This window comes from Coregonus clupeaformis, chromosome 13 (assembly GCF_020615455.1).
Source record: "Coregonus clupeaformis isolate EN_2021a chromosome 13, ASM2061545v1, whole genome shotgun sequence".
Taxonomy (NCBI): Eukaryota; Metazoa; Chordata; class Actinopteri; order Salmoniformes; family Salmonidae; genus Coregonus; species Coregonus clupeaformis.
Window position 1 is genome coordinate 10,928,361 of NC_059204.1, and position 25,685 is coordinate 10,954,045.

General features: G+C 44.5%; 1 protein-coding gene across 4 annotated transcripts in view; it reads right to left on the bottom strand.

Annotated features, from left to right (window-relative positions):
• Positions 1-12,701, bottom strand: part of LOC121579146 (calcium/calmodulin-dependent protein kinase kinase 1-like) — a 116,239-nt gene extending 103,538 nt beyond the window's left edge. For 3 of the 4 annotated variants that reach the window (XM_045224235.1, XM_045224236.1, XM_045224232.1), the window contains exon 1: positions 12,242-12,649. The gene's annotated coding sequence lies outside the window, so the exon portion shown is untranslated. The other variant, XM_045224233.1, reaches the window with a different exon arrangement.
• Positions 12,702-25,685: the final 12,984 nt, after the last annotated feature.

Below are 25,685 nucleotides of genomic sequence, written 5' to 3' on the forward strand. Positions count from 1 at the left end.
CCCATCCCAGACGTTGCATCTTTAGATTTCCCCCTCTTTCTAAGTTTATAATAGAGATTTTCATCTCTGTCACATATGGAACTGCTATCAGGTGCAATATTCCTGCTCACGTTATCCGGTGGCACATTTTTTCTAATGTAAACCCTGACATACACACACGCACACACAGACACAGACACAGAACACACACACACACACACACACACACACACACACACACACACACACACCTCTTCCATCAGCCGTGCGCCCATGCCTAAACACCCAACTCAAAAACAATGAAGTATGCTCTGAAAATCTGTCAACAACAAAACAACACCATTTTGTGTTCCACAATGCTTTGCGTCCACACAACAAACTAGCACTACACACCTGATTCCACTAAAGGTTTGATGAGTTGATTAGTGGAATCAGGTGCGCAGTGGTGCTAGGGTAAAAACCTAAATGTGCACCCCTTTGGGTCCCCAGGACCAGGATTACGAAACACTGAACTAGAGAGTCCAGTCTCGTCCATACACTTCTCTCAAGACCTATGACATCATGGCTTGATTTGATTTGATTTGAATGGTAAGCCAGGGATCACTCACTACCATACTGAAGACAGTTGGTTTATAAACACTTCTAGAAAAGCATTCCATGATGAAAACCCCAATGGGCCACAGTGACAGACACACTCCAGTGACAGACACACTCCAGTGACAGACACACTCCAGTGACAGACACACTCCAGTGACAGACACACTCCAGTGACAGACACACTCCAGTGACAGATACACTCCAGTGACAGACACACTCCAGTGACAGACACACTCCGGTGACAGACACACTCCAGTGACAGACACATAAGGAGAGTGTGTGAGCAATGGTGGTTGTGGGCAACTCCAGTCCTCATGGCTTGATTGGTGTCACACATTTTCCCCAGCCCCAGCTAACTCACCTGACCCCAATAATCAACTAATCATGATCTTCAGTTTAAAATGTAATTAGTTTAAATCAGCTGTGTTTGCTGGGGGCGGGGGGATAGTGTGACACCACTCCGGCCCCCGAGGACTGGAGTTGCCCATCTCTGGCCTAGAGTGTTTAAAGGGTTAGAACAGCCCTCTGTTACCTCAGCCTGCTCATCTCACCTCACCACACCTGCCATGGGAAAGCAACATACAGTGGCTTGCCAAAGTATTCACCCCCCTTGGCATTTTTCCTATTTTGTTGCCTTACAACCTGGATTTTCCGGGGGGTTTGTATCATTTGATTTACATAACATGTCTACCACTTTGAAGATGCTAAATATTTTTTCTTGTGAAAGAAACAAGAAATAAGACAAAAAGACAGAAAACTTGAGTGTGCATAACTATTCACCCCCCCAAAATCAATACTTTGTAGAGCCACCTTTTGCAGCAATTACACCTGCAAGTATCTTGGGGTATGTCTCTATAAGCTTGGCACATCTAGCCACTGGGATTTTTGCCCATTCTTCAAGGCAAAACTGCTCCAGCTCCTTCAAGTTGGATGGATTCCGCTGCTGTACAGCAATCTTTAAGTCATACCACAGATTCTCAATTGGATTGAGGTCTGGGCTTTGACTAGGCCATTCCAATACATTTAAATGTTTCCCCTTAAACCACTCAAGTGTTGCTTTAGCAGTATGCTTAGGGTCATTGTCCTGCTGGAAGGTGAACCTCCGTCCCAGTCTCAAATCTCTGGAAGACTGAAACAGGTTTCCCTCAAGAATTTCCCTGTATTTAGCGCCATCCATCATTCCTTCAATTCTGACCAGTTTCCCAGTGCCTGCCGATGAAAAACATCCCCACATCATGATGCTGCCACCACCATGCTTCACTGTGGGAATGGTGTTCTCGGGGTGATGAGAGGTGTTGGGTTTGTGCCAGACATAGTGTTTTCCTTGATGCCCAAAAAGCTCAATTTTAGTCTCATCTGACCAGAGTACCTTCTTCCATATGTTTGGGGAGTCTCCCACATGGCTTTTGATGAACACCAAACGTGTTTGCTTATTTTCTTCTTTAAGCAATGGCTTTTTTTCTGGCCACTCTTCCGTAAAGCCCAGCTCTGTGGAGTGTACGGCTTAAAGTGGTCCTATGGACAGATATTCCAATCTCCGCTGTGGAGCTTTGCAGCTCCTTCAGGGTTATCTTTGGTCTCTTTGTTGCCTCTCTGATTAATGCCCTCCTTGCCAGGTCCGTGAGTTTTGGTGGGCGGCCCTCTCTTGGCAGGTTTGTTGTGGTGCCATATTCTTTCATTTTTTAAATAATGGATTTAATGGTGCGCCGTGGGATGTTCAAAGTTTCTGATATTTATTTATAACCCAAACCTGATCTGTACATCTCCACAACTTTGTCCCTGACCTGTTTGGAGAGCTCCTTGGTCTTCATGGTGCCACTTGCTTGGTGGTGCCCCTTGCTTAGTGGTGTTGCAGACTCTGGGGCCTTTCAGAACAGGTGTATATATACTGAGATCATGTGACAGATCATGTGACACTTAGACTGCACACAGGTGGACTTTATTTAACTAATTATGTGACTTCTGAAGGTAGTTGGTTGAACCAGATCTTATTTAGGGGCGTCATAGCAAAGGGGGTGAATACATATGCACGCACAACTTTTCTGTTATTTATTTTTTTAGAATTGTTTGTATGTCCATTACATGAAATCCAAATAAAAATCCATTTAAATTACAGGTTGTAATGCAACAAAATGGGAAAAACACCAAGGGGGATGAATCATTTTGCAAGGCACTGTACTGGACGTGGTGACCCTGCTGAGGAAACATAAAAGGAGGAGACTCAGGAGAGGATGAACTCTTGGTGCTTAGTGAACATTCATGCATCAGAAGTAAGCATCAGAAGAACGCTCAGTGAAAGCCTGAACTGAACGACCTCATGCTTTCAGAAGGACGCTGGTGTGTCTTTAAGTGGCATGCTTCAGAAGGACACTGGTGTGTCTTTAAGTGGCATGCTTCAGAAGGACGCTGGTGGGTCTTTAAGTGGCATGCTTCAGAAGGACACTGGTGGGTCTTTAAGTGGCATGCTTCAGAAGGACGCTGGTGGATCTTTAAGTGGCATGCTTCAGAAGGACGCTGGTGGATCTTTAAGTGGCATGCTTCAGAAGGACACTGATGTGTCTTTAAGTGGCATGTTTCAGAAGGACACTGGTGGGTCTTTAAGTGGCATGCTTCAGAAGGACACTGGTGGGTCTTTAAGTGGCATGCTTCAGAAGGACACTGGTGGGTCTTTAAGTGGCATGCTTCAGAAGGACGCTGGTGGGTCTTTAAGTGGCATGCTTCAGAAGGACGCTGGTGGGTCTTTAAGTGGCATGCTTCAGAAGGACACTGGTGGGTCTTTAAGTGGCATGCTTCAGAAGGACGCTGGTGGGTCTTTAAGTGGCATGCTTCAGAAGGACACTGGTGGGTCTTTAAGTGGCATGCTTCAGAAGGACACTGGTGGGTCTTTAAGTGGCATGCTTCAGGGCATTGTCTTGGGTCTTGTGCTCTTCACTGAATCTGTTCTGAGCAGCACTTCAGGAGTGTAGATTGATTACTGCTACAGTGCTATTTGAGTTGTTAATCAGACTCGTCACGCCATTCTTGATTTCTTGTCTTTTTTCCCTTACATTGTAATTGGTTGACATTTTTCTGCATTGTTAGCAGCTAGTAACATCAGCATTTCGCTGCCCCTGCTATAACACCTGCTAAACGGTGTACACGACCAATAAAACTTTGATTTGATTTGTGTATGTACAGCAGTTCTCCCCAGTCCCAATCACAACGCTCCTCTCCCGATCACCGGGCAAACACTATCGGCTGAATACAAGCAGCAGAACAGTGCTAATTATGTGAGGCCTTGTTTGACGAATGCCCTGCAAACATTGACACAAAATGAAGTTATGAGTGTTGGGTTTTTAAAAGTGCTATCTTTATCAGTTGAAGTGGTCCAAGGGCAGATCATATTTCAAAAAAGGGCATGGCACTTAGCTAATCATAGAGAACAACCAGTCAAACTAATTGATATAAATAGTACAGTGTGCTCCAAAGCTAGGTTTCTACCCTCTAAACTGGTCTCCGTCTGTGTCTACCTGTCTACCTGCCTGTCTGCCTCCCTGTCTGCGGTTTGAAATGAACACCCCTCTCACTCTATTTAGCTGAATGGCACCTGGGCTGGGCAGAAAGGGGTGAAAATGTTTGAAACACAGACACACACACACACACACACACACTCAGAGAGAATAATTGATGGGCACAGAGTGTCTCCTTGCTGAGAGCCAGAGCTGGTAAGCAGGAGGAGAGACTCTGTAGGAGACAGACTGGAACCAGAAGGAGAGACTCTGTAGGAGACAGACTGGAACCAGAAGGAGAGACTCTGTAGGAGACAGACTGGAACCAGAAGGAGAGACTCTGTAGGAGACAGACTGGAATCCAGGCTGATCACTATCAGGAGGAGAGACTCTGTAGGAGACAGACTGGAACCCAGGATGATCATCTCTATCAGAAGGAGAGACTCTGTAGGAGACAGACTGTAACCCAGGCTGATCAGATCAGAAGGAGAGACTCTGTAGGAGACAGACTGGAATCCAGGCTGATCACTATCAGGAGGAGAAACTCTGTAGGAGACAGACTGGAACCCAGGCTGATCAGATCAGGAGGAGAGACTCTGTAGGAGATAGACTGGAACCCAGGCTGATCATCACTAACAGAAGGTCCAGCCATACAGATAATACATGCACAGGAATACGAAATAAATACCTGACTTCAAATACACAGACTGCACACACACACACACACACACACACAGGCACACACATACACACTGGGGAGAGGGAGTGAGTGATCTCACCTCTGTTGCATTTTAGTTATGGAGTTCTTGAGAATCATAAAATAGGGATTGCATCCCAAATGGCACCCTGTTTCCTATATAGTGCACTACTTTTGACCAGGGTCCATAGGGCACTATGTAGGGAATAGGGTGCTGGGAGACCATCAGGAGGTAGAGCTTGTTGAGTAATTCATTAGTCTGATCTCTGACACTCCTGCTGTGCTGGGCTGATACCACCCTGGTCTGTGTGTTACAGTGGTGTAATTACACACACACACACACACACACACACACACACACACACACACACACACACACTCTCTGTGCCCTTAAGAGTGTGTATGCGCACAGGCACACACAATTGGACTTAATCAGACTATTATTTGTAACCCTTTCTTAACATTTATATTTGAGTCATTTAGCAGATGCTCTTATCCAGAGCAACTTACAGTTAGTGGTGAGTGATTACATTTTTCATATTTTTTTCGTACTTAACAATCATTTGTAAATGTACCTTAACTTAATTCATTTCAAATGAATTTCACGAAAGCCTGAGTAGTTTATACAGTATACCGTGACGAAGTTGACATTGTGGGTCGTTCACCTTGTACAACAGACAGACAAAAAACACCCAAATAAAGATTAATAATAATAATAAGCCATTTAGCAGACGCTTTTATCCAAAGCGACTTACAGTCATGCGTGCATACATTTTTTTTGTGTATGGGTGGTCCCCGGGATCGAACCCACTACCTTGGCGTTACAAGCGCCGTGCTCTACCAGCTGAGCTACAGAGGACCACAGCTGAGCAGTTGCTCTGGTGTTGCTGCATAAACATAAGTTTGCTTCCAGAAATCCCAGCCAGGCTCAATTCCAGGGAAAGAGGTTGAGGGGACCGGCTGGCTGGCTGACTGGCTGGCTGGCTGACTGGCTGGCTGACTGGGTGACTGGGTGACTGGGTGACTGGCTGGCTGACTGGCTGGCTGGCTGACTGGCTGGGTGACTGGGTGACTGTTATTGAAACACCAAGCAGGGCAAATATTTTCTAGGAACATTAAGCAACAACATGAAAGACTGGGTACATAAAACGCCAATTTCCAATATGGATTTTGAAAAGGCAGGTTGGATATTGCAACGATGCACTGGGCATTTCAATCAAACATCAAGGGTAGGTTACCCTGGGAAAGTATTCGGTTCAATTAAAAAAAAACATTTTAGTCATTTAGCAGACGCTCTTATCCAGAGCGACTTACAGTTAAGTGAGTGCATACATTTTTCATACTGGCCCCCCCGTGGGAAACGAACCCACAACCCTGGCGTTGCAATCGCCATGCTCTACCAACTGAGCTACACGGGGCTATATTACCTTTACTGCAGTGCTTTTGATGATATGTTTATAACTCTGTTTTGCTTGACACCAAACAGTGCCCATCGATATGACTAAATGCATGATGATATCAGTACATCTAACTCCGAACTGTCTGCAATGGATCCTTATTTTAATCTAACGTGACAACCGTATTTTGTATTTCATGGCCTTACACCCACCCGCCCCGCGGATATAACCGTGTGGACTGCGGGTTATGAGTCAACCCGCGCATCACTAATCGACACCGTCAGCAGTACAGGAAGTAAATATAGAAGCAGAGAAAACAACATTCATGCTGATGCATTGTTTCGCAAACAGTCAGTCAAGAAAACAGCTTCCTGAAATACACACCACCAATGAACACCAACTGCTCATTTGAAAATGAGGATCTAATACTGAGCTACCAATACAGGGGGAGAGAGAGGGAGAGAGAGAGAGAGAGAGAGAGAGAGAGAGAGAGAGAGAGAGAGAGAGAGAGAGAGAGAGAGAGAGAGAGAGAGAGAGAGAGAGAGAGAGAGAGAGAGAGAGAGAGAGAGAGAGAGAGAGAGAGAGAGAGAGAGAGAGAGAGAGAGAGAGAGAGAGAGAGAGAGAGAGAGAGAGAGAGAGAGAGAGAGAGAGAGAGAGAGAGAGAGAGAGAGAGAGAGAGAGAGAGAGAGAGAGAGAGAGAGAGAGAGAGAGAGAGAGAGAGAGAGAGAGAGAGAACTGACGCATACATTTAAAATGGCATGCAAATTACAGGGTGCTTTTGAGATTTGAATAAGACGAGCCAACAAACTGACTGTAGTGTACCGTTGTTGTTAACCCCCCACTGAACCTGCACTGCTGCTGTCTACACGTCACATCACCCACACACTGATGACAGTCAATGTAATGAGCTATATCACACACCACTCTCCCTGCAGCTCAATAATAAGACCATACTGCTAATAAGGTTTAATAAGCAGCAGCACAGCAGTTTGTTGTGGTGTGTGGTGTGGTGTTGTGTGGTGGTGTGGTGTGTGGTGTGGTGTGTTGGTGTGGTGTGGTAGTGGTGTGGTAGTGGTGTGGTGGTGTGGTGTGTGTTGTGGTGGTGTGTTGTGGTGGTGTGTTGTGGTGTGGTGTGTGGTGTGGTGTGTTGGTGTGGTGTGGTAGTGGTGTGGTAGTGGTGTGGTGGTGTGGTGTGTGTTGTGGTGGTGTGGTGTGTTGTGGTGGTGTGTTGTGGTATGGTGGTGTGGTGTGTGGTGTGGTGTGTTGGTGTGGTGTGGTAGTGGTGTGGTGTGGTGTGGTAGTGGTGTGGTAGTGGTGTGGTGTGGTGTGTGTTGTGGTGTGGTGTGGTGTGGTAGTGGTGTGGTAGTGGTGTGTTGTGGTGTTGTGGTGTGTTGTGGTGTGTTGTGGTGTTGTGGTGTGGTGTTGTGGTGTTGTGGTGTGTTGTGGTGTGTTTTGGTGGTGTGGTGTGTTGTGGTGGTGACCCCATTCATCAGTGAGACAGTATTTCACAACATGGTGAAATACTGTCTCACTGATGAATGCTCTGCCAAGTGCACGCCCACTCTAGTGACTTCTCACTAATCAGGATATGCAAGTGTTGGATAGCACTGTAGACAATGCCTTTATCAAAGAGACTCAACATGGTGAATTAAGGACTCATTGCTTACTGACTTCAAATAACGACATCACTCAATAGGCCAATATAGATGCTTTATAGACGCTTTCTAAATGCTTTATAGACGCTTTATAGACGCTTTCTAAATGCATTAAAGTGTTATTTATAAGCATCTGTTATGACGAATGAATATTGAAAATATTGTCTATGGAGGAAGACAGGGTTTTGACTAGGTGTTCTAGTCAATGACCAGCTATGACCAGAAGGGACTTTTTCATAGCAGGCTAGGAGAACTAACGTAGCAGGTTAGGAGAACTAATGTAGCAAGTTAGGAATATTAACGTAGCAGGTTAGGAGAACTAACGTTGCAGGTTTGGAGAACTAACGTAGCAGGTTAGGAGAACTAACGTAGCAGGTTAGGAGAACTAACGTAGCAGGCTAGGAGAACTAACGTAGCAGGTTAGGAGAACTAACGTTGCAGGTTAGGAGAACTAACGTAGCAGGTTAGGAGAACTACCGTTGCAGGTTAGGAGAACTAACGTAGCAGGTTAGGAGAACTAACGTTGCAGGTTAGGAGAACTAACGTAGCAGGTTAGGAGAACTAACGTTGCAGGCTAGGAGAACTAACGTAGCAGGCTAGTAGAACTAACGTAGCAGGTTAGGAGAACTAACGTTGCAGGTTAGGAGAACTAACGTTGCAGGTTAGGAGAACTAACGTAGCAGGTTAGGAGAACTAAAGTAGCAGATTAGGAGAACTAACGTAGCAGGTTAGGAGAACTAACGTAGCAGGCTAGGAGAACTAACGTTGCAGGTTAGGAGAACTAACGTAGCAGGTTAGGAGAACTAACGTTGCAGGTTAGGAGAACTAACGTAGCAGGTTAGGAGAACTAACGTTGCAGGTTAGGAGAACTAACGTTGCAGGTTAGGAGAACTAACGTAGCAGGTTAGGAGAACTAACGTAGCAGGTTAGGAGAACTAAACATAGCAGGTTAGGGAACTAACGTAGCAGGTTAGGAGAACTAACGTAGCAGGTTAGGAGAACTAATGTAGCAAGTTAGGAATATTAACGTAGCAGGTTAGGAAAATTAACGTAGCAGGTTAGGAGAACTAAAGCAGCAGGTTAGGAGAACTAAAGCAGCAGGTTAGGAGAACTAACGTAGCAGGTTAGGAGAACTAAAGCAGCAGGTTAGGAGAATTAAAGCAGCAGGTTAGGAGAACTAACGTAGCAGGTTAGGAGAACTAAAGCAGCAGGTTAGGAGAATTAAAGCAGCAGGTTAGGAGAACTAACGTAGCAAGTTAGGATAAGTAAAGTAGCAGGTTAGGAGAACTAACATAGCAGGTTAGGAGAACTAACATAGCAGGTTAGGAGAACTAACGTAGCAAGTTAGGATAACTAAAGTAGCAGGTTAGGAGAACTAACGTAGCAGGTTAGGAGAACTAACGTAGCAGGTTAGGAGAACTAAAGCAGCAGGTTAGGAGAACTAAAGCAGCAGGTTAGGAGAACTAAAGCAGAAGGTTAGGAGAACTAACGTAGCAGGTTAGGAGAACTTAAGCAGCAGGTTAGGAGAACTTAAGCAGCAGGTTAGGAGAACTTAAGCAGCAGGTTAGGAGAACTTAAGCAGCAGGTTAAGAAAATAAGGTTACGGTTTGGAAAATGGTTAGGGTTAGCTAAAATGCTCTCCGAATCTGCTACGAAGAGTCACTTCCGGTCTTAGATGTAGTGTTGCCATGTTTGTGGTTTTCCCGCAAATGGCCACCTTTGAAAACGATGTCGCGGGTGAAAATGTATTTTTACACGGGTTGTGGGTTTTTGGCCTATTTCTAAGTTGCACCGCGGACGCCATGGCATTTCTCTTAAAAATATATTTCCCTGTGACATGCTGCTGACTGTCAGGCAGTGAGGCAGGCTTTTGGGTGAGTGAGTGGTAGGGAGGGCTTTTTACCAATTGTATGTGGGCTATTTAGATTGTCATTATGGAGACACCTATTACCAACCCTTTTTCCGTAAAACATATTCATATGCTAGAACTGATGCACATCAAGAAATAATGGAGACAAAACACTGGAAAACGACTTTGGGCGCACTACAGCCCATTAGATAAATTAGCTTGGAGGTGGTTTAAACTGCATTCTAACGTTGACTTTGCTTAACGAAAATGGTATCAAGCTAAGTGTTTTATGCATGCTCAGTTCTTGGGTCTCGGGGGCTGCCGGAGTGGAAATTTGAAATGGAAGTTATGGAACTCCCTTGCTTGGTTCTTTTTATGGGGGAAAAGTCAATGAAACTGACATTAAATGTGGAGAATTATACATTTGCCTCTGTTGGCCATCAAGTAGCCTATTAATTTATATGCCATTGTAGGCTACCATTTGATACAATAAATATGTTGAAATGACGATATCACTGGAGTCATTGCAAATCCATTTGTGCCGCTTGTGTAGCCTAATTGGAGCTGGCAAACCAATTGAATAAATAGCCTGTAACTTCAGTTTATTGTTGTTGTAGCCTTGTGTTATTATGCAATTATTAATGGACATGTTTAGTTAATTAGATTGGCAGTTATCAAAGCTCTATCGCAATTGCCGATCAGTGGTTAGAACGCATTAGATTGACGGTAACAGTAGTCAGATTAGGCTACAGGTTTTTTTTTTTTTTTTCGAAATAATAAACACTGGCTGTTGTTGACAAGCATATTCAGTTCATATACATATTATTACTATTTAATTCAGTGACTGAAATTATGACCCCCACCCTCAGTAGCCTATTGCAGGCTATTGGGAAAGACAAGCACTTCTTACGTTGAAATCGCCTACGCTATTCATGTTGAATAAATCTGTTAATTTGAACTAAGCAAACTGCTAAATCGTTCAGTTTACATCTTGCCTCCATCTTGTCTAGGCTACTGTAGAGTATCTGACATTAGATGTAGACCTATCAGGGGCTATAGGCTACCTGCTTTGATCTAAGCAAACCACGGCAAAATGGAATTACAATCATAAACCCAGATTTTAGTCTGTAGCCTACGCCTATTGAAATGACAAGTCAATCTCGCAAATGGGCCATTTATAACTGTTTGTATTCTTGACATCTGGCACATAATAACAGCACAATTGCCAGAAAATAGCCTAACATTAGTATTTTATGTTCATCCAAGTGTTTCTTGCTCATAGATTTCGAGATCCTCTGTCCAACTTTCATCACTCAAACTCTCCTGTCGGATTTCTCTATAGTTATGCACATGTGCAAAGGGGTTTATTTACAATTATAAACCTGTTTCGAGCCCTGAATGCTGATAGGCTAAAAGCTGTGGTATATCAGACTATATACCATGGGTATGACAATAAAACAATTTTGTACTATTCTAATTATGTTGGTAACCAGTTTATAATAGCAATAAGGCACACCAGGGGTTTGTGGTATATGGCCAATATACCATGGCTAAAGGCTGTATCCAGGCACCCGGTGTTGTGTCATGCTTAAGAACAGCCCTTAGCTGTGGTATATCGGCCATATACCATACCCCCTTGTGGCTTATTCCTTAATCATTGCAGTCAAACGAGTTACATTGACATCCATTGATGGAAAATTATCTGGCAAGTTTAAAAGGGCAAATTATATTTTCTCCTGCGACATATTCAAATTCCTTTAATGTGTCATGTCATAGCTCACAATAATTATTATTCTGAGGAAAACCGAATTTTGCTTCTAACATCGTTACAAGTTACTACGATATTCCTTCTTAATTGGCTCGATAACGTTATGGAAAAAGGGTTTATTGTATAAATATGGCAACTCCTCTTTTGCTGTGAAAAAAAAATGGGGCTAGTTTTCAGGCCTTTTGGGCTGGTTTTGAGTGGTCATTGGGCTAGAAATGTCAGTTTAACCTGGCAACCCTGCTTAGCTGTACCCCATCTAGTCACAACCAGAGTCCATCTATGTGGGATCATTATAGGCTAGGCTACTGCACAAAGTGCACATAATGACAGCTACATCCCTGTGTGAGCATGGACATGGACAGACAATGCATTGGGGGAGTATGCTGCTTTAGCACACTGAATAACATGATCTTACCTTATGCCAAAATTGTGAGTGCAATCTAATAATGGGCGTGTGTTTTGCAATGATCGCACATCACAGATCGTAGCATACACATCAATTGAGTTTCAAGGCGATACTAAATTGTAACAAAGGGCCGGCATGTTCGTCCGCCCTGTAAACCTTGTTTTGACATTTCAGACAGAGAGTAAATGTCTCAAGAACAGACTACAGCATAGGCAACCCATACAGTGCACGAGAACATGGTATAGGAAGCCTAATAATAATGAATGATGATCCAGGTTATTTTGTTCCAAATGCTGCAATAACACATTTGCCCATACCTAACCCCGTAAAAGAGTAGCAGAGCTATGACATGACATTGTGGGGTAAAGAAATATGTCCAACGGTATTTCAAAAAGTTTCACTCACCGGAATAGGCAGTCTGCCTGGACCAATGTTTTGGAGAGCCCGCGAGCACAAGATTGATGTCCCGGGTGGAACCGTGGAAATTCTGTCACTGACACAGCGTTCAATCACTAAATTAAAAACCGAATAATAATAAAACGACTGACAATTACTCTCTGTCGGGCAACCCCTTTTATAAATCCAACCTGAAACACACCCGCATTATACCACAAACACGCCTTGTCCCTAGCGATCTATAGTGCGCTGAAATGTGTCCCATCGTTAACACCCTCTCTTCCGCAATAGACTGTAGTTGGCTACACACTGGCTACAGCGCCACTTGCTTTCACTTTCAAGTCCCACTGTACAAATAGCCTACAGTAGCCTATCCTACAATTTAGTCTTTAGAACAGTCTTTAGAACATAATGGAAAATTGCTGACCTTGGTACGCGGTTCGCATGTCGACGGTAGCCTACACATACAGGCAATAATACAACGAACTTTTATGATTCGTCAAACATTTCTGTAGGCTATTGTCATGTTGGGTCCTACGATCCGTCATATATCTCTGTATGTGTAGCCTATTCATTCACATTGTATCAGACTTAAACAGCTGTTTCTATTGTAGTCTATCAACATAGAGAAACATTGTGTGTCCAAATGCTTTAATTGTGGAAAAGAAAGCTCCATTTGCAATATCACTAATATTAGGTCAAATGTCTGACATCTAAAGGATTTTGGATATGAATAACTTATTCGGCATCTATGGCTCTATTCAATCAAAACCTGAAACTGGACTTTCCAGATATGTAAGATAGTAACTTAGCTGAATTGTGATGTGTAAACTAGTAGGCTAGTTCAAAATCAAATTAAAGGCCCAAAGCAGCCATTTTTATCTCAAAATCAAATCATTTCTGGGTAACAATTAAGTACCTTACTGTGATTGTTTTCTATTAAAATTGTCCAAAATAAACAAAAATAGCTTCTTAGCAATGAGCAATGTCTCAAGCAAGAATTTTGCTTGGACTTTCTGGGAGTTGTCTGAGTGGGGAGGGGAAAACTGAAAACTAGCTGTTATTGGCAGAAAGGTTTGGAACTCTTTCTTATTGGTCTTGAATTAGAGGGTGATGCCTCTGGAATGTATACACTGATTGAGTAGGTGAAGTTATGGAGATTGTACACCTATTAGAGAGACAGTGAGTGAGAGACAGTTCCTCCGTTTAGGGTTCTATAATGTTGATTGGAGATTAACAATGTTTATTCTGTGCCATGTCACTCAGCTGTGATTATCCAATTAACTGTCCATTTATCCACACAAGATGTGGTCTGAAATGAATAAACACGAATACAAATGGCATCAATACTAAGATAAGGCACATTCATTTAGCAATAACAAACAAGATATACGACTCTCATCTGTTATAATAATCCAATGACTGAAACGAAAATACAAGTAGCTAGCAACATCAGACTAACCAGCTAACGACAGGCAAAAATGTAGCTAACAATGTTAGATAGCTAGCATAAAAACGAGATACATAATGCTGTAATAATGATGGAAATATTCTTAAACTATTGACAACTTCGTCAGTAAAACAGGGGGAAAACATATACCTTACTTACAGTTTTGGTATTCACGCACAGTGATGAATAAATTGATCAGAAAGGAAATAATGTCCAAAACTGAGATTTGTGTTCACAGCAGTAGGTGGCGAGCTGCACTTGGTAATGAACTAAACACTCTGCAAGCTTGTGATAGCTGTGACATCATCACCGAGTTCTTAAAGGGACAGGCTTTCTTACACAGCCGCCCCGAATGTCTGCTACGACATTCTAACCAGATGGAAAGTCTGTTCTAGGTGACAGGTACTTCTGCATCGTCATTAAGGATGGCTGGGAGCTGCACCAGCCGGGCCACTGGTCATAGGTAAGTCTGACCCTTGACCTGGATAGCAGCAGTCCTAAAACGTCCATCAGCTCCGGGGTAAGTGTGAGGCACCTTCCCAAAAGGCCAGAGAGCTCGAGGGAGCTGAGGGTCCACGATGAGAACCACTTGATCCACAGTAAGTTCCCTTCCCTCCTTCCTCCACTTCTGTCTTTCCTGTAGACTTGGCAAGTAATAGCGAACAAACTGGGACCAAAAGTGATCGGCAAGGACTTGGCTATGCCTCCAGCGGCGTTTCCCTAGGATGTTACTGGAGTCATACAAAACCTGAGGAAGAGATGCATCGTAGCGTCCCATGAGTAGGAGGCTTGGTGTGACGATATCTTTGTCCGCGACATCGGAGGAGATGTACCCGAGAGGTTTTGCGTTCAAGATTCCCTCCACTTCGGTAAGCACAGTGCGGAGCACAGTTTCAGTGACGGTCTGTTCCTTGAGTATGGCCTTGAGAGCGGTCTTCCCTGATTTCTCCTCTCTTTCCCACATTCCACCAAAGTGAGGAGCGCTTGCCGGGTTGAACCGGAATATTATCCTCTGTTCAGCCAACTGTTCCTTCAGGTGTGGGGCCATCGCTTTGAAGGCGTCTCGCAGTTCTCAGTCTCCTCCAACGAAGTTCGTACCATTGTCCAAAAGAAGCTCGAAAGGCTTGCCTCGACGTGCAATGAAGCGTCTTAGAGACATCAGGAAGGCTTCGGCATCCAGGCTCTCCAGGAGGTCCAGGAAGGCTTCGGCATCCAGGCTCTCCAGGAGGTCCAGGAAGGCTTCGGCATCCAGGCTCTCCAGGAGGTCCAGGTGGGTTCAGCGGTTGGTCATGCAGTTGTAGACGATGCCCCATCTCTTTTCATTGTGACCTCTGATTCTTATGTTGAATGGTCCGAAACAATCCACTCCGGTAGAGTAGAAGGGTGGCTTGTACAGTCGCAGACGTAAGTCTGCCATCTTTGGAACTTCAGGTTTGGTGTGCCATCTTTGGCATTGCAAACAGGTGAGCTGAAACTTCCGGATGGCTTCCCTTCCCTGCAGAATCCAGTATCTACAACACAGTTCCGCCAGAACCCTCTTTGGGCCGGGATGGAGGAGAGTCTCGTTGAAATCTTTAATGAGTAGCTTGGTCAGTGGATGATGCAGATCCAAGACGATGGGATGCATAGCATCCATCTCCAGGTGCTCTGCTCTTCGCAGTCTACCACCAACTCTAAGGAGTCCTGAATCCTTATCACACTCAGGAAACAAGGGACCCAGACGACTGTTAGATGGTATAGACCGGTTTGACATGACGGCATTGACCTCTTCAGGAAACGATTCCATCTGAGCTTGCTTCAGGAGGTGGTTCTCTGCGGCTATGAAGTCTGCTGCTTCGCTGGGTGAACTGGAGAGTGGATCGGCCGCCCCGTGTAGGGATCTAGTTGTTGCCTTCATGAGGTCTTACCATGTATCAAACTTGCTGATATCTGGGAGCTGAGGACTGGAACTGACAGACATGTCCGCAGAAGGCTGATTTCTTCAGGTTTCTGTCATCAGGCTCCGGGTCAGCAGAAGGCATTGAAGGCCACTGATCTTCTGAGTGTTAGAGGAACTCAAGGCTTTGGTGCCATCAATGTGGTTGGGCCAGCTCTTTCAAGGTCTTGCCCCGAGTGATGTCATCCGCCAGGTTGTTCGCGGTATCCATATACCTCCAGTTGGCTACATCCGTAAGGTTCTGAATCTCTGCAACACAAGTTCCTACAAAGACCTTGTATCTACAAGATTCTGACTTGAGCCAATGAAGGACTGTGGTGGAATCGGACCAGAGGATGACTTGTCCAATGGGCAGGGGGAGTTCTGCTTGGAGGACACTGGCCTGCTGAGCCCCAGTGTGTGCAGCACACAGCTCCAAGCGTGGCATCGACAGCTGCTTATTTGGCGCAACACGAGACCTGGCCAGAATGAAGGAAATGTGCACCTGCTTCTGGTCATCCACATTCCGCATAGCCATATACTCTCTCTGACGCATCACAGAATTAGTTGACTTTGGATTGTCAGCATATGGTGGTGTGTAAGTTCTGGGGATTTCCATCTGGACAAGGTCAGGAATCTCTTGTTCCCAGACAAGCCATCTGTCCAGCTGGCTCTGAGGCTGAATGGGGTCGTCCCAACCTATCCCTTCTTTCCACAGGTTCTGGACGATTACCTTGGCATGGGTTGTGAAAGGCACGATGTAGCTTAGTGGGTTGTATTGACGGATGAGCATGCTGTAGATATTCCTCATTGTGGGTTTGGAGCACTCCACAGTGCAGTGCTTGTATCTCAAGGAGTCACAGTTCGCTGCTTTCCGATCTGGCCTCGGGCGGTAGGTGCTCCATGACAGCTGATACATTGCTAGCCCACTGGCATATCTCAAAGCCTCCAGTTTGGAGCAACTGCCGCAGTCCATTAACAAGGTTTCTTGCTTCATCGGCAGAGGGGATGCTTCGAAGGCAGTTGTCCACGTAGAATGACTCCTCGACTGACTTCACAAGCTCTTGGTTGTCTCCTACGTTGTCCTGAATATGTCGCTGCAGAGTGTAGATGGTGCAACAGGAACTACAAGACCCGCCACTCATAGATGCTCAGTTCTTCAGTTCTATGCATGTTCCGCCGGATGAAACGTAGCACCGGTTTGTCAGCTGGTAAGAGGCGGATCTGATGAAACATGCCTTTGATGTCACGACTTACAGCTATGGCATGTTGACGGAATCTGAGGAGGACGCCGAGCAGGGATAGGGCCAAGGTTGGTCCAGGGAGGAGAAGGTCATTGAGCGACTGTCCTTTCTGCTGGAATGAACAGTTAAACACAATCCTATCCTTTCCATTGTGATGCACAATATGGTGGGGTATAAACCAGGACTCAGTAGATTCTTCAGCTACCTCGGGTGGCACCAGTGACACGTAACCTGCCGTCTGCAGCTTCTTGACCTCCTGGCTGTACACCTCTGCGCGTTTTGGGTCTTTGGCGAGTCTTCGCCTCATGCTATGGAGGCTTGGCAGTACAGCTTCCTTTGGAGCATGGAGAGTTGCATCGTTGACTCGATGAAGCAGGGCTGTAGCGTAGCGCTAAACGCCATCAACTTCTATCCTAGAGGTGGACGTCAGGAGAACCGTCATGGCTTGCTGGTCTTGTTTCGAGGGAGTCACCAGCTTCTCACTTACGTAGGGAAAGGTATCGATCTGCCAAAGTAGCTCCACGTTTTTGAAGAGCTCGGCAGAAGGCGAAACGGTAGTGGTGAGCAGGCACTGTTGTCCAGCTGGTGATGTGTGGACAAAGCTAGTATGGCCTTGCAGGGACCAACCGAGTTCGGTGTGGACGGCAATGGGTCCACCAGGCGGGCCTGCACACACTGGCTGTATGGGTATCAGGAGGTGAGGCATGTCTGAACCAATCAGCAGTATGAGTTGAGACAACACCCTGTCGTTCTCCGCTAACATCAAAGCGGTGATCCGATCCTGCAGGTTCATGGTCTACAACATTCGCAGAGTACGACCCTACCTTACACAGAAAGCGGCACAGGTCCTAATCCAGGCACTTGTCATCTCCCGTCTGGATTACTGCAACTCGCTGTTGGCTGGGCTCCCTGCCTGTGCCATTAAACCCCTACAACTTATCCAGAATGCTGCAACCCGTCTGGTGTTCAACCTTCCCAAGTTCTCTCATGTCACTCCGCTCCTCCGCACACTCCACTGGCTTCCAGTTGAGGCTCGCATCTACTACAATACCATGGTGCTTGCCTACGGAGCTGTGAGGGGAACGGCACCTCCTTACCTTCAGGCTCTGATCAGACCCTACACCCAAACGAGGGCACTACGTTCATCCACCTCTGGCCTGCTAGCTCCCCTACCTCTACGGAAGCACAGTTCCCGCTCAGCCCAGTCAAAGCTATTCACTGCTCTGGCACCCCAATGGTGGAACAAGCTCCCCAACGATGCCAGGACAGCGGAGTCACTGACCACCTTCCGGAGACACTTGAAACCTTACCTCTTTAAGGAATACCTGGAATAGTATAAAGTAATCCTTCTTACCCCCCCATAAAAAAAGTGGTTGTCCCACTGGCTATCATAAGTTGAATGCACCAATTTGTACGTCTGCTAAATGATGTAAATGTAAATGTAAATGAGAAAGTGTTCTTTATTGTCACAGTGGGGACAGTATGGCTTCGGTTTGGGTTTCTCCTTGGATTGAGCATGCTCCTTTGGATTTGGATCTTCACTTGCGTTGAAAAGTATTGAAGCAGATTTCTCCTTCTGTCTCGTTAAGGCACGGTGGTGTTTCTTGAATGGCTTAGGAATATCACATTGATAGAGGGCTGCGGCTCTGCTTGATATGCGCTTAGCCTGGGACTTCTTCTGCAACCAGGCTGCCAAGTCATGCAGGGTGTACGTCTGGTCCATGCCAGTCCTGAGGATGCCGCGATCTAAGCAGCCCTCAACAAATTCATCCCGGTAGCTCTGTGGCATCTTGCTCAAGAACCGGTCGAGGTGGGCTCCACATCTGAGCTCATAGCCGTTCTGCCCCTCAGCTAATTTACCGCCTGGTGATGTCACCAGGCCGGCCAAAACTTCACCCACCAAAACAGGCTGACATTTCAGGTGTTCTTTTCAAACAGCTCTTACACAAATGTTCACAATTTCACAGTATTATTCCAACCGCAGTGTGGAAATATATATAAAACATAGGAAAATCACGTGTTTGACTGCACTGGGCCTTTAGCACTTATTCAAACTGTCAGTGTGGGAAGAATGACCTTGCTGGCGTCACCTGCTCTGAAACTTCTGTATACTGTGTTTGATTGAACATCGCCCACAGCCATGAGTTTGTAGCTTGGCTACATGATTCAGCTCATCTATTGTGATGAATCACGTAGCATTGAATGACATGCAGAGACTGTTATTGTGTTCTTGTGAAGGAGATCTATCTAGCTGCCTCTGCTCTGTTACCTCAGCACCTTGAGTCACAGGTGCATTTCTTTGTTCATCGGTCTGAATAACGTGTTTTGGCCCAGGCACAGCGAGCACTCAGACACATGCACACGCACACACTGCAGAATCAACAATGCAACAAGGGACTGAAGTCAGAGAATGCAGTAAGTACAGTTCCATGTTGGTCGGAACTTTCTCTGTCGTTGCCGACTGTCACCATGAGGGAAGTTCATACAGAGTTCATCTTGGTTCCTTGGCAACAGCCCTGGCTTCAGAGAACACAGCTCAAGGACTGACATTGTGGGTTTGATGGGGGGAGGGGGAGAACTGACTGGCCCTCCTTGTAGCAAGAGATTTGTATCTCCCACCCAAGAACAAACACACATCCGTGTACACTGACGCACACGTGCCATGCAGCCACACAGTCTCTCATACAGAGCTGGAGAAATTCAACTGTCAGTGTGTCTTTGGATCCATCAATGTGTCTTTGAAAACTGGCCTCCACACACAGGCCCAAGCCCTACACAGTGGGCCTAGAAATAGCCTGTTTACTTATGTGAGTCATCACGTCAATAATTTACTTCACAGCTTCTTATGTACTGCCTAATGTCTGAGGCAGAGGCCTAGGCAGAAATTGTTGTGTGGCTTGGCCTGAGCAAAAGTGACTGGTCCAACATTTTCCAGCAGAAAATACCTAGACATCAGTGGTGTAGTCCTGGTGCATGGAGAAGTGGGTATACTCTCATTTAGCCAGAAATGTCCTAAAACGGCCAGCCTGGCGAATGAAAAGGTGCCATGTGTGAACAATTATATGAGAAAAACAGATGTAGGCTACTCTGAACGACCTAAAAATCATGGCAATGCGAATTACATCCACCATGATATCCAGAATGAAATAACAGGCCTGGCCCTTACATGCTAGACTAAGGGACCAGATAAGCCCGGAGGTAAGAAATGGAGCAGCTTTATGTGGCGGTGCCTTATATAAGAACAGGGTAGCAAGGATATCCTACAATTCACAGCAGCGATGATCTGCTTATTCATCTCAGTATTGTGCATTTTGCTAGAGGACATTTATGGGTTACAAAAAAAGGCCTTGGCTACATAAATTTCCATACACCATGGTTTCCACAAATGTCTACCCTAATATTACTATTCTTGTATAACTTTTATAGGCTGTAGTCTTTGCCACATGTAGGCCTAGGCTATATCATCTATAGGGGAAGTGGTGATCGCTACCGGATCGAATCAGGGCCTAAACCTCATAGCCTGTCCCTAAAGCTCTTCTATCGAGAACCAAAATAAAGGAGGCTAAACTGTAGAACTCATGAGACGTGTATAAATCCACAATTCTCGTTGTGAATGCAAAACATCAAGAGTCAGAGAACAGAGCAGAGCTGTCGGTTGCTGAAATCTTTGATCCGACTTTCGCGGGCTTAACCAGTACCAGCTGTAATGAATGTTATTCATTGGATGTAACCCGCTGTGGGCGGTACTTGAAAGCACACGGAAGACAGTCATGTCAGGTTCAAGTTGTTTACTGAACAAAACAGGTTACCTTACGTGAAGTTACATTTCGTGACACCAGCCAAGCTGCATTAACTGCCCGTTGTGCTGAATATTATAGGCATATGCTATGGTTTCACACTCTCACTTTTCAAACCCATATTGACAAGTCCGAGTCGACAGTAAACAAACATAATGAAAAATACAACGTCTATCACCTAGCCTACATATTCAGAGAGATCGAAAGAGAACGAGAGATTCTACAGCAGCAGACAAATGCAGTGATAAAATACCGTCACAAAATACGGATAAAGTGTTCAGTTACGACCGACCAACCTCATGAAATAATGAACATATTATCGGATCAGCTCGACCCACTCAAAAGAGCGATACAATACAGGCACAACAGGTGGATTCAGGACCATGGTCAGCCATCGGCCGGACACCAGCTCGGCACTGGATTGGAATATGCACAAACAGTTTATTGCACTATTGCAAAAAATAAGCAAGGAAGAATAGAAAGTACTGAAAGTGATTTCATTAAAGCCCAATAGTGGACACTTTTTTTGCCATATGAAAACAGCCACACACAATACAATGCAAACACTTTACGCCTATATCTAGCGGGTATGAAATGAATAGCTCACTTTGAATAAGCAAACGTACACTACCGTTCAAAAGTTTGGGTTCACTTAGAAATGTCCTTGTTTTCGCAAGAAAAGCAATTTTTTTGTCCATTCAAATAACATCAAATTGATCAGAAATACAGTGTAGACATTGTTAATGTTGTAAATGGCTATTGTAGCTGGAAACTAAAAGAAAAAAGCCATATCTCAGACTGCCCACCTTAATCTTTTCTTTTTATTGGCCAGTTTTTATATGGCTTTTTCTTTGCAACTCTGCCTAGAAGGTCAGCATCCCGGAGTCGCCTCTTCACTGTTGACGTTGAGACTGGTGTTTTGCGGGTACTATTTAATGAAGCTGCCAGTTGAGGACCTGTGAGACGCCTGTTTCTCAAACTAGACACTCTAATGTATTTGTCCTCTTGCTCAGTTGTGCATCGGGGCCTCCCACTCCTCTTTCTATTCTGGTTAGAGCCTGTTTGCGCTGTTCTGTGAAGGGAGTAGTACACAGCGTTGTACAAGCTCTTGGAATAGCCTCGCATGGAATAGCCTTCATTTCTCAGAACAAGAATAGACTGAAGAGTTTTAGAAGAAAGTTATTTGTTTCTGGCCATTTTAAGCCTGTAATCGAACCCACAATTGCTGATGCTCCAGATACTCAACTAGTCTCAAGAAGGCCAGTTTTATTGCTTATTTAAATCAGCACAACAGTTTTCAGCTGTGCTAACATAATTGCAAAAGGGTTTTCTAATGATCAATTAGCCTTTTAAAATGATAAACTTGGATTAGCAAACACAACGTGCCATTGGAACACAGGACTGATGGTTGCTGATAATGGGCCTCTGTACGCCTATGTAGATATTCCATTAAATCAGCCGTTTCCAGCTACAATAGCCATTTACAACATTAACAATGTCTACACTGTATTTCTGATCAATTTCATGTTATATTAATGGACAAAAAAAATTGCTTTTCTTTCGAAAACAAGGACATTTCTAAGTGACCCCAAACTTTTCAACAGTAGTGTGTATATAGGCATTCAGACATGAAAACATAAAATCATTATACACTGAACAAAAATGTAAACATAATATGCAACAATTTTAAAGATTTTACTGAGAAATCAGTAAATTGAAATAAATTCATTAGGTCCAAATCCCCCCCCAGACGATCCCGCAGGTGAAGATGGAAGTCCTGGGCTGGCGTGGTTACACGTGGTCTGCAGTTGTGAGGCTGGTTGGATGTACTGCCAAATTCTCTAAAACGACGTTGGAGTCGGCTTATGGTTGGGAAATTAACATTACATTCTCTGGCAACAGCTCTGGTGGACATTCCTGCAGTCAGCATGCCAATTGCACACTCCCTCAAAACTTGAGACATCTGTGGCATTGTGTTGTGTGACAAAACTGCACATGCTGTTTAATCAGCTTCTTGATATGTCACACCTGTCAGATGGATGGAATATCTTGTCAAAGCATAAAATGCTCACTAACAGGGATGCAAACACATTTGTGCACAAAATTGAAGAGAAATAAGCTTTTTGTGTGTATGGAACATTTCTGGGATCTTTTATTTCAGCTCATGAGACATGGGACCAACACTTTACATGTTGTGTTTTTATTTTGTTCAGTATACATAATACCACAGCAGGTGGTTTCATAATAAAACATATTTTGCATCTTCAAAGTGGTAGGCATGTTGTGTAAATCAAATGATACAAACCCGCCAAAAAATCCATTTTAATTCTGGGTTGTAAGGCAACAAAATAGGAAAAATGCCAAGGGGGGTGAATACTTTCGCAAGCCACTGTAAACCTGGCCTACCAAGGCAGGCATGAAAACATGACATCATCATACATAGCCTAATAGCGCGGTGGGTAGCTTACTTTGAATCAAACACATACAGTTGAAGTCGGAAGTTTACATACACATAGGTTGAAGTGATTAAAACTCGTTTTTCAACCACTCCACAAATTTCTTGTTAACAAACTATAGTTTTGGCAAGTCGGTTAGGACATCTACTTTGTGCATGACACAAGTAATTTTTCCAACAATTGTTTACAGACAGATTATTTCATTTATAATTCACTGTATCACAATTCCAGTGGGTCAGAAGTTTACATACACTAAGTTGACTGTGCCTTTAAACAGCTTTGAAAATTCCAGAAAATGATGTCATGGCTTTAGAAGCTTCTGATCATTTGAGTCAATTGGAGGTGTACCTGTGGATGTATTTCAAGGCCTACCTTCAAACTCAGTGCCTCTTTGCTTAACATCATGGGAAAATCAAAAGAAATCAGCCAAGACCTCAGAAAAAAAAGTGTGGACCTCCACAAGTATGGTTCATCTTTGGGAGCAATTTCCAAACGCCTGAAGGTACCACGTTCATCTGTACAAACAATAGTACGCAAGTAGAAACACCATGGGACCACGCAGCTGTCATACGGCTCAGGAAGGAGATGCGTTCTGTCTCCAAAACCGCCATAAAAAAGCCAGACTACAGTTTGCAACTGGAGAAATGTCCTCTGGTCTGATGAAACAAAAATAGAACTGTTTGGCCATAATGACCATCGTCATGTTTGGAGGAAAAAGGGGGTCGCTTGCAAGCCAAAGAACACCATCCCAACTGTGAAACACAGGGGTGGCAGCATCATGCTGTTGGGATGCTTTGCTGCAGGAGGGACTGGTGCACTTCACAAAATAGATGGCATCATGAGGAAGGAAAATTATGTGGATATATTGAAGCAACATCTCAAGACATCAGTCAGGAAGTTAAAGCTTGGTCGCAAATGGGTCTTCCAAATGGACAATGACCCCAAGCATACTTCCAACCAGGGACGGCCTGTTCAATAGGGCGATATGGGCGACGCACTGCCAAACGGGAAAAGGAAGGGATTTTTTTTCTAATCAATTATATCACGGCAACAGCAGTTATCAGTGTTCACGTCTGATCTGCCAGCCACTAAATGTCAAATCAGGCTAAAGTCGTGCTTCAAATGGCCCCGCCCGTTTTTGGGCGATTTCAGTCAGGTTGAAAATCGCCCAGAAGTCTCTCATAGCCTGTCATGTAAAATCTATTTTTTCAAATTTCAAAGCTTTCAATACATTCTCTATGGGTGTCTGTGGGCTTGCACTTACGCTTTCGTCATACGTGACGTAACCATGAACGTAACTAAGCAAATAGCGGCTAGCAGCGTCTCTTTGCGACCTGCAGTGTGGCGTTATTTTATGTTTTTAATTTGTACACTTAGTGGCGTTATTTTATGTTTTTAATTTGTACACTTAGTTTACAAACATTCTGCCAACAATGGATTTCGAGTGGTGGGTTTTGGACTGATCTTGTTGATCGTGTACATACCCGCTACGAACGGACTAAATAATGAAAACGTTGCTGGCAGCGGAATCCAATACAGCTGGGAGACTTGGCTGGATGACAGAGTCCCGGACAGAGAAGTGGAGCCGGCCGGCTTCACCCTGGTCGGAGCGGACCTCGATCTGACAGTCACAGGAAAATCGATCCTGGTAAGAGAGCGACTCTGTACCCCCGAGCCCCGACATTGAACTGCTTTCTGTGTCACTGTGACCTTACTATCTGCCCCGTGAGTTCCCCCAATTGTTTGTTACCGTTGTGTACTGTTGATAATCACAAGTTTACTGGAGAACTGAGACCAAGTAGAGACTTTGGACAGGGTGGATATGCACAAGATTTTAGTCAGACCAAGCTATAACATTATATATTTACTACGACAGTACATTCAACCAAAAGCTAATATAACAAAGGCATCAGAGATTATTTATAATCTGTCACAGAAACTGGAATCCATCTCCCCAGATCAGTCAATAAATGCTTCTGGTATTGACTTATATGCTGCCCCTGTCTTCATGTTGTTGCTGGACATATCTTTTTTAAAATGTGTGTAGGTCACCTAAATCATCAGAAAAATTGCCCCTCCTGAGAATTTTTTCAGGAGCCGCCACTGCTTCCAACGTTGTGGCAAAATGGCTTAAGGACAACAAAGTCAAGGTATTGGAGTGGCCATCACAAAGCCCTGACCTCAATCCTATAGAAAATTTGTGGCAGAACTGAAAAAGCGTGTGCAAGCAAGGAGGTCCACAAACCTGACTCAGTTCCACCAGCTCTGTCAGGAGGAATGGGCCAAAATTCACCCAACTTATTGTGGGAAGCTTGTGGAAGGCTACCCGAAACGTTTGACCCAAGTTAAACAATTTAAAGGCAATGCTACCAAATATTAATTGAGTGTATGTAAACTTCTGACCCACTGGGAATGTGATGAAATAAATAAAAGCTGAAATAAATAATTCTCTCTACTATTATTCTGACATTTCACATTCTTAAAATATAGTGGTGATCCTAACTGACCTAAGACAGGGAATGTTTACTAGGATTAAATGTCAGGAATTGTGAAAAACTGAGTTTAAATGTGTTTGGCTAAAGGTGTATGTA